The sequence below is a fragment of the Oncorhynchus keta genome, unplaced genomic scaffold (genome assembly GCF_023373465.1).
Source record: "Oncorhynchus keta strain PuntledgeMale-10-30-2019 unplaced genomic scaffold, Oket_V2 Un_contig_2558_pilon_pilon, whole genome shotgun sequence".
NCBI lineage: Eukaryota > Metazoa > Chordata > Actinopteri > Salmoniformes > Salmonidae > Oncorhynchus > Oncorhynchus keta.
Window position 1 is genome coordinate 29,910 of NW_026284529.1, and position 10,091 is coordinate 40,000.

Consider the following 10,091-nt stretch of genomic DNA (forward strand, 5'->3'; position numbering starts at 1 on the left):
TGTATCAATACATAATGAATACATACGATCTCTCTACACAACCTACTCAACATGTATCAATACATAATGAATACATAATATATATAAAAGTCTTCGCAGCCAGAGTTATTACTTGTCGGGAGGCATCTTTGGCAGCCATTACAGCTGGGACTCATTTAAAATAAAATTCTACCAACTGTCAGGGCAACATTTACCCATCCATTTGTAAAGATTTCTCAAGATCACTCAATGTGTTTGTGTGTCATTGATGGACAGCAATATTGAAACCTTGTTTCTGATTCTGAAGCAAATTTAAGTTAGGATGTTATACATCAGTAGAGGGGAAAACATGTATTCCCTTTTAAGATATCATTTGTTTGTTTTTTTCCCCAATTTTGAAGTTTGTCTGACCTACTCTCTCTCCTTTCTCTCCAGTTTCTGGCCAACCTATGAACCACCAATGAGGAGGCAGGAGAGTAGACAGAGATCCAATCAGGGTTCCCGAAGACCAAACATCAAATGGTGAAACAGCCAATCAGATGGGAGGAAAAGGACAGAGCCATACTCAGCTGTCTCCCTGACGACAGTCCCCAGGACCACAGACAAATGTAGCTCCAGAGGTTGTCCTCGTCATCCCTGACTCTCACACACTGTGGAAAACATGAACAGAAATGTAAATGGAGGCTCAGATTGATCTCTCAATGTAAATGGAGGCTCAGATTGATCTCTCAATGTAAATGGAGGCTCAGATTGATCTCTCAATGTAAATGGAGGCTCAGATTGATCTCTCAATGTAAATGGAGGCTCAGATTGATCTCTCAATCTAAATGGAGGCTCAGATTGATCTCTCAATCTAAATGGAGGCTCAGATTGATCTCTCAATGTAAATGGAGGCTCAGATTGATCTGTCAATCTAAATGGAGGCTCAGATTGATCTGTCAATCTAAGCAAAGTGCATAAATAAAAGGTGTGGAGACTCTGTCCAATGAGTTACGTCAAGGTACTTCCCTCTAACTCTTCTCCGTTCCTCTGGACCAATCAAAGGAGGACCGTCCAGCCTCCAGACCAATCAAAGGAGGACCCATCCTTCCTCCGGACCAATCAAAGGAGGACCCATCCTTCCTCCAGACCAATCAGAGGACCATCTCCCCCCAAAAATGAATGGGTCCGCAACTGAAAAAGATGTTGTGTCCTTCCTACGGACTAACCTGAGAGAAAGACGAGTTCCTTTTAAAACCTTCCTTTATTGTGTGTGGGACTAACCTGAGACAAAAACTAGGAAGGGCCAACAATACTCTCTCCTTCCAACCCAACCCTGCCTTCTACTGCCGGGTGGACTAACGACACAGTGGACAGCTGACATCGGTAAAGGCTGTATAGCTCTGGAGATCACGGGGCACAAGGTGCTCGTTGGATAGGTTCAACGAGAAGAGGAGAAGACTTTATTAATCCATGCCAATGTGGAAATTGGACTGTAGTAACAATCATCATTCTTTACACTTCTCTTCCTCGCAGTGACGCTAACCTGGATAAATAAACAAAATCAATCAACAAAAACAACTATAATCAACAACATGGACGTCATCATCGGAACGCCAACACAACCCCGAGAGGCGGGGTTTAACAACAGAGTGGGCGGGGTTTCGGTGGCGTTGTCGGCGACCAGTTGGTTTGCCTTCCTCTATGGCTTTGCCCTACTGTCAATCATCCAATTTCCCACGGTGACGGGCGACTGTTGGCTGATTGAGGGGGAGAAGGGCTTCGTGTGGTTGGCTATCTGCAGCCAGAACCAGCCCCCATATGAAGCGATTCCTGCCCACATCAACAGGTAAGAACCAGCTCCCTTATGAAGCTTTCCCTGCCCACATCAACAGGTAAGAACCAGCCCCCTTATGAAGCTTTCCCTGCCCACATCAACAGGTAACCATGGCAGAGATAGGGTCCCTGCCCACATCAACAGGTAACCATGGCAGAGATAGGGTCCCTGCCCACATCAACAGGTAACCATGGCAGAGATAGGGTCCCTGCCCACATCAACAGGTAACCATGGCAGAGATAGGGTCCCTGCCCACATCAACAGGTAACCATGGCAGAGATAGGGTCCCTGCCCACATCAACAGGTAACCATGGCAGAGATAGGGTCCCTGCCCACATCAACAGGTAACCATGGCAGAGATAGGGTCCCTGCCCACATCAACAGGTAACCATGGCAGAGATAGGGTCCCTGCCCACATCAACAGGTAACCATGGCAGAGATAGGGTCCCTGCCCACATCAACAGGTAACCATGGCAGAGATAGGGTCCCTGCCCACATCAACAGGTAACCATGGCAGAGATAGGGTCCCTGCCCACATCAACAGGTAACCATGGCAGAGATAGGGTCCCTGCCCACATCAACAGGTAACCATGGCAGGGATAGGGTCCCTGCCCACATCAACAGGTAACCATGGCAGAGATAGGGTCCCTGCCCACATCAACAGGTAACCATGGCAGAGATAGGGTCCCTGCCCACATCAACAGGTAACCATGGCAGAGATAGGGTCCCTGCCCACATCAACAGGTAACCATGGCAGAGATAGGGTCCCTGCCCACATCAACAGGTAACCATGGCAGAGATAGGGTCCCTGCCCACATCAACAGGTAACCATGGCAGAGATAGGGTCCCTGCCCACATCAACAGGTAACCATGGCAGAGATAGGGTCCCTGCCCACATCAACAGGTAACCATGGCAGAGATAGGGTCCCTGCCCACATCAACAGGTAACCATGGCAGAGATAGGGTCCCTGCCCACATCAACAGGTAACCATGGCAGAGATAGGGTCCCTGCCCACATCAACAGGTAACCATGGCAGAGATAGGGTCCCTGCCCACATCAACAGGTAACCATGGCAGAGATAGGGTCCCTGCCCACATCAACAGGTAACCATGGCAGAGATAGGGTCCCTGCCCCCACATCAACAGGTAACCATGGCAGAGATAGGGGCCCACATCAACAGGTAACCATGGCAGAGATAGGGTCCCTGCCCACATCAACAGGTAACCATGGCAGAGATAGGGGTCCCTGCCCACATCAACAGGTAACCATGGCAGAGATAGGGTCCCTGCCCACATCAACAGGTAACCATGGCAGAGATAGGGTCCCTGCCCACATCAACAGGTAACCATGGCAGAGATAGGGTCCCTGCCCACATAAACAGGTAACCATGGCAGAGATAGGGTCCCTGCCCACATCAACAGGTAACCATGGCAGAGATAGGGTCCCTGCCCACATCAACAGGTAACCATGGCAGAGATAGGGTCCCTGCCCACATCAACAGGTAACCATGGCAGAGATAGGGTCCCTGCCCACATCAACAGGTAACCATGGCAGAGATAGGGTCCCTGCCCACATCAACAGGTAACCATGGCAGAGATAGGGTCCCTGCCCACATCAACAGGTAACCATGGCAGAGATAGGGTCCCTGCCCACATCAACAGGTAACCATGGCAGAGATAGGGTCCCTGCCCACATCAACAGGTAACCATGGCAGAGATAGGGTCCCTGCCCACATCAACAGGTAACCATGGCAGAGATAGGGTCCCTGCCCACATCAACAGGTAACCATGGCAGAGATAGGGTCCCTGCCCACATCAACAGGTAACCATGGCAGAGATAGGGTCCCTGCCCACATCAACAGGTAACCATGGCAGAGATAGGGTCCCTGCCCACATCAACAGGTAACCATGGCAGAGATAGGGTCCCTGCCCACATCAACAGGTAACCATGGCAGAGATAGGGTCCCTGCCCACATCAACAGGTAACCATGGCAGAGATAGGGGGGTTTTAAATCAGTGATTTTATTTGGTTCATTAAACATAATTTGTGTTATTAATATGTTTTATTGTCCAGTTAACTGTTCTTGAATGCATTTTCTTATTTTAATTTAAACGCATTTGATTCAATTGGATTCCCCAGATTTCCTGCTTATTCCCAACTGATTCCAGAAACATTCCAACTGGGATTGTTTTTAGATAACCTGGGAAACTTGGGAAAAGTTACGGGAATGTTGCATCCCCAGGCAGAAGGCATTGTTTAGGCATTCTGTGCTGTTTTATTTTCCTTTGTTCGTCTATGTTTACTTCTAGTTGGGTTTTACTTGTTGTCGTGTGAATGTTTTACTGTAAATGTGAAGAAGAGAAGGACCTGTATCAACCTGTTGACCTTCCTCAGTTTTTCTGTTGTAAAGTGTGTTTTTACAAGTTTTAAACTTCAAATAAAGTCTGCTTTCAACAGCACCATCGTGGACCTGAGGCTCAACGAGAACAAGATCAAGAGTATCCATTTCTCATCGCTCAGCCGCTTTGGGAACCTGACGTACCTCAACCTCACCAAGAACGAGATCTCGTACGTGGAGGATGGAGCCTTCTCGGCCCAGTTCAACCTACAGGTTGGTCCTGAACATCACAGTGATTCCTGGGGCTCTGGTGAACTATGTAGGGAGAAGTGTGTCATTTGGTACATTACCTTCAATCACATTACCTCACGTTACCTTACCTTACCTCACCTTACCTCACGTTACCTTACCTTACCTCACGTTACCTCACGTTACCTCACGTTACCTCACGTTACCTCACGTTACCTTACATTACCTCACGTTACCTTACCTTACCTTACCTCACCTTACCTCACGTTACCTTACCTCACCTTACCTCACGTTACCTTACCTCACGTTACCTTACCTTACCTCACGTTACCTTACCTTACCTCACCTTACCTCACGTTACCTTACCTTACCTCACGTTACCTTACCTTACCTCACCTTACCTCACGTTACCTTACCTTGCGCTACCTTACCTCGCGCTAACTTAACTTGCGTTACCTTACCTCACGTTAACTAAACCTCACGTTATCTTACCTCACGTTACCTTACCTCACGTTACCTTACCTCACGTTACCTTATCTCACGTTACCTTACCTCACGTTACCTTACCTACCTCACGTTACCTTACCTTACCTCACGTTACCTTACCGTTACCTCATGTTACCTTACCTCACGTTACCTTATCTCACGTTACCTTACCTCACGTTACCTTACCTCACGTTACCTTACCTCACTTACCTCACGTTACCTTACCTCTTACCTCACCTACCTTACCTCTCACGCTACCTTACCTCGTGCTACCTTACTACCTCACATTACCTTACCTTACCTCACGTTACCTCACGTTACCTTACCTCACGTTACCGTTAAACTCACGTTACCTTACCTCACGTTACCTTACCTCACATTACCTTACATCACCGTCACGTTACATTACCTTACGTTACCTTTATCTCACATTACCTCACGTTACCTTACCTCACGTTACCTTACCATGTTTACCTCACGTTACCTTACCTCACGTTACCTTACCTCACGTTACCTAACCTCACGTTACCTAACCTCACCTTATCTCACATTACCTTACGTTACCTAACCTCACGTTACCTTACCTCATGTTACCTTACCTCACGTTACCTTACCCTCACGTTACCATACCTCACGTTACCTTACCTCACCGTATCTACATTATCTCACGTTACCTCACGTTACCTCACGTTACCTTATCTCACGTTACCTTACCTCACGTTACCTTACGTTACCTAACCTCACGTTACCTTATCTCACGTTACCTCCGTTACCTTACCTCACGTTACCTTATCTCACGTTACCTCACGTTACCTCAACCTCACGTTACCTTATCTCATGTTACCTTACCTCACGTTACCTTACCTCACGTTACCTAACCTCACGTTACCATTTTCTCACGTTACCTTACCTCACGTTACCTTACCTCACGTTACCTTATCTCACATTACCTCACGTTACCTTACCTCATCACGTTACCTTACCTCACGTTACCTTACCTTACCTCACGTTACCTTACCTCACGTTACCTTATCTCACATTACCTCACATCACCTTACCTCACGTTACCTCACGTTACCTTACCTCACGTTACCTTACCTCACGTTACCTTACCTCACGTTACCTTACCTCACGTTACCTCACGTTACCTTACGTTACCTTACCTTACATCACCTTATCTCACATTACCTCACGTTACCTTACATCACCTTACCTCACGTTACCTTACCTCACGTTACCTTACCTCACCTTACCTCACATTACCTTACATCACCTTATCTCACGTTATCTTACCTCACAGTACCTTACCTCACGTTACCTTACCTCACGTTACCTTACCTCACGTTACCTTACCTCACGTTACCTTATCTCACATTACCTCACATCACCTTACCTCACGTTACCTCACGTTACCTTACGTTACCTTACCTTACATCACCTTATCTCACGTTACCTTACATCACAGTACCTTACCTCACGTTACCATACCCTTTCCTACCTTACCCTTTCCTACCTTACCCTCTCTTACCTTACCCTCTCCTACCTTACCCTTTCTTACCTTACCTTATCTTTCTTACCTTACCCTTTCCTACCTTACCCTCTCTTACCTTACCCTCTCTTACCTTATCTTTCCTACCAGGTGCTGCAGTTGGGGTTTAACCGTCTGAGGAACCTAACAGAGGGAATCCTCAGAGGCCTGGGGAAGCTGCAGTACCTCTACCTACAGGCCAACCTGATCGAGGCAGTCACCCCCAACACCTTTGAGGAGTGTCCTAACATAGAGAACATTGACCTCTCCATGAACAGGATTCAGGTGCTGGACGGAGGCTTGTTTACGGGGCTCGGTAGATTAACGACGTGTGAACTCTACACCAACCCGTTCAACTGCTCCTGTGAGCTGTTGGGATTTCTACGCTGGTTGGCAGTCTTCCCCAACAGGTAAAAAGCACAAGTTGGTCTTCCCCAACAGGCCAAAATAACAAGTTGGTCTTCCCAACATGCCAAAATAACAAGTTGGTCTTCCCCAACAGGCCAAAATAACAAGTTGGTCTTCCCCAACAGGCCAAAATAACAAGTTGGTCTTCCCCAACAGGTAAAAAGCACAAGTTGGTCTTCCCTAACAGGCCAAAATAACAATTTGGTCTTCCCCAACAGGCCAAAATAACAAGTTGGTCTTCCCCAACAGGCCCAAGTTGGTCTTCCCAACAGGTAAAAATAACAAGTTGGTCTTCCCCAACAGGCCAAAATAACAAGTTGGTCTTCCCCAACAGGTAAAAATAACAAGTTGGTCTTCCCCAACAGGCAAAAATAACAAGTTGGTCTTCCCAACAGGTAAAAAAGAACAAGTTGGTCTTCCCCAACAGTTAAAAATAACAAGTTGGTCTTCCCCAACAAGTAAAAATAACAAGTTGGTCTTCCCCAACAGGCCAAAATAACAAGTTGGTCTTCCCAACAAGTAAAAATAACAAGTTGTTCTTCCCCAACAGGTAAAAATAACAAGTTGGTCTTCCCCAACAGGTAAAAAGCACAAGTTAACAAGTTGGTCTTCCCCAAACAGGCCAAAATAATAAACAAGTTGGTCTTCCCCAACAGGTAAAAATAACAAGTTGGTCTTCCCCAACAGGCAAAAAAATAACAAGTTGGTCTTCCCAACAGGTAAAAAAAGCACAAGTTGGTCTTCCCCAACAGGCAAAAATAACAAGTTGGTCTTCCCCAACAGGTAAAAAGCACAAGTTGGTCTTCCCCAACAGGTAAAAATAACAAGTTGGTCTTCCCCAACAAGTAAAAATAACAAGTTGTTCTTCCCCAACAGGCCAAAATAACAAGTTGTTCTTCCCCAACAGGTAAAAATAACAAGTTGGTCTTCCCCAACAGGCCAAAATAACAAGTTGGTCTTCCCAACAGGTAAAAATAACAAGTTGGTCTTCCCCAACAGGCCAAAATAACAAGTTGTTCTTCCCCAACAGGTAAAAATAACAAGTTGGTCTTCCCCAACAGGCCAAAATAACAAGTTGGTCTTCCCCAACAGGTAAAAATAACAAGTTGGTCTTCCCAACAGGCCAAAATAACAAGTTGTTCTTCCCCAACAGGTAAAAATAACAAGTTGGTCTTCCCCAACAGGTAAAAATAACAAGTTGGTCTTCCCCAACAGGTAAAAAAGCACAATTTGAAGCAAAATTGAATATTCAATCTATTTTCAATGACTTGTCAATAAACTGAAAAGTATAAACTATTTATTTAAAAAGTGTTTCCCATGTTTTAAATGTAAATTAAAATGACTTCCTACATTCACTGCCTTGAACTTGTTTTGACCCAAACACTGGTGACTGTGTTCCCGACCAGGACCAACGAGAGGATGGTGTGTGATACTCCGGCCGGGTTTTCAGGCTACAGCCTCCTCAGTCAGAACCCCAGGATGCCTGCGACACGCAACGCTCTACACATGCTCAATATGGTGTGTCGACTAAAACATATCATGATTATTATCATTTAAAAAAAAATGTTTGACAAAAAATCCCAACCTAAAATGAACTATCTTTTGGTATTTGTTTAATTTGTCCGTTGTTGATGTTGTCCCAAAATGTTTTGCTTGTCAGCAATCATATTTCCAAGATATGTAAACGTTAAAGAAAGAAGAAATACATTTGGTATGTTGCCATGACAGCGTAGGCCATCATAGTAGGTTGTCATAGTAACGGTATATCGTTCATTGCAGTTAGAACACATTACATCATGTTATATTCTACGTTCATTGAGCGTGTGGGAAATGAGCTTTACAAATTCACTATTGTTATTGTTATTGGTATGATTCTATGATTACTTTTATGAAAATATTTGTATGATTTTTGTTGTGGTTATTTTTAGGATTAAGATGATGATGATTATTATTGTTGTTGTAGGTGTGTACCGACGACGGTAGCAACTCTTTTCCGAACATCATTGTTCAGTCAGAGTTTACGACCCTCCCACCGTACTCTCCTGCGGATTGACGACTGCCCTTCTGGAATGTCTCCGGAGGACCCAATCAGCATCAGCCCCACCTACCCTGATCTGAACAACAAGCCTAGTATGAAGGTGAAACAGGTGAGCCCCCAGGGGAAGCTGTTCCTACGGGCTCTAAGGGTTGTGTGTTACAGAGTTCAGAATGTGCCTTAAGCCAATCCACAGCTAGCTTGAAATGTTCCGGATGGAACCATCCAATCGGTACCTTTTGGAACCTGTTCCAACCGACCTGTTGGAATGTTGTCAGAGAGGGCGTGTGTTGGCTGGAGTCCAGTCTGGGGCCAGTCTGACACACTGTGTGTGTGTGTGTGTGTGTGTGTGTGTGTGTGTGTGTGTGTGTGTGTGTGTGTGTGTGTGTGTGTGTGTGTGTGTGTGTGTGTGTGTGTGTCGTGTGTGTGCGTGCGTGCATGATGATGTCACGTGAAGCTGTTCCTACGGGTTACGAGGGTTGTCGTAGGTATTTGTGTTGATGTTTATCTCTGATGGACAGATGTATGTAATGCTATGGGACCATATGACTCACGAGGAACTTTGATCTTTTGGTGAGATCACGATTTGCAGGTGTTCACATCTTTCTAATTTCAGATGAGGAGGAGACATTTGGGGGCTGAGCTACTGGCATTTCACATCTCTCTCATCTCACTCTCTCTCTCTCTATTCACTCTCTCATCTCTCTCTCCCTACTCTCTCATCTCACTCTCTCTCTACTCACTCTCTCATCTCTCTCTCTAACCACACTCTCTCTCTCTCTCTCCCTCTCTCTGTCTCTCTCTCTCTCTCTCTCACTCTCTCTCTCTCTCTCCCTCTCTCTCTCTCTCTCTCTCTCCTCTCTAGATCTCCCTCCCTACTCTCTGTCCTCTCTCTCTCTTTCTCAGCCTACTCTCTGTCTCTCTCTCTCCCTAATCTCTCACCTCTCTCTCTCTACTCTCACTCACCTCCCTCTCTCTCTCTCTCTCCTCTCTCCCTACTCTCTCGCCCGACTCTCTCATCTCTCTCACTTTCTCCCTACTCTCTGTCCCTCTCTAGATCTCCCACACCTCAGCAGTGATCACTACTCCCTACTCTCTGTCCCTCTCTAGATCTCCCACACCTCAGCAGTGATCACTACTCCCTACTCTCTGTCCCTCTCTAGATCTCCCACACCTCAGCAGTGATCACTACTCCCTACTCTCTGTCCCTCTCTAGATCTCCCACACCTCAGCAGTGATCACTACTCCCTA

The 10,091-nt window shown here is 46.1% G+C and overlaps 1 pseudogene; it reads left to right on the forward strand.

Annotated features, from left to right (window-relative positions):
• Positions 1 to 410: 410 nt before the first annotated feature.
• The window catches only part of LOC127922403 (protein ELFN1-like), a 20,288-nt pseudogene continuing 10,607 nt past the window's right edge, over positions 411 to 10,091 (forward strand).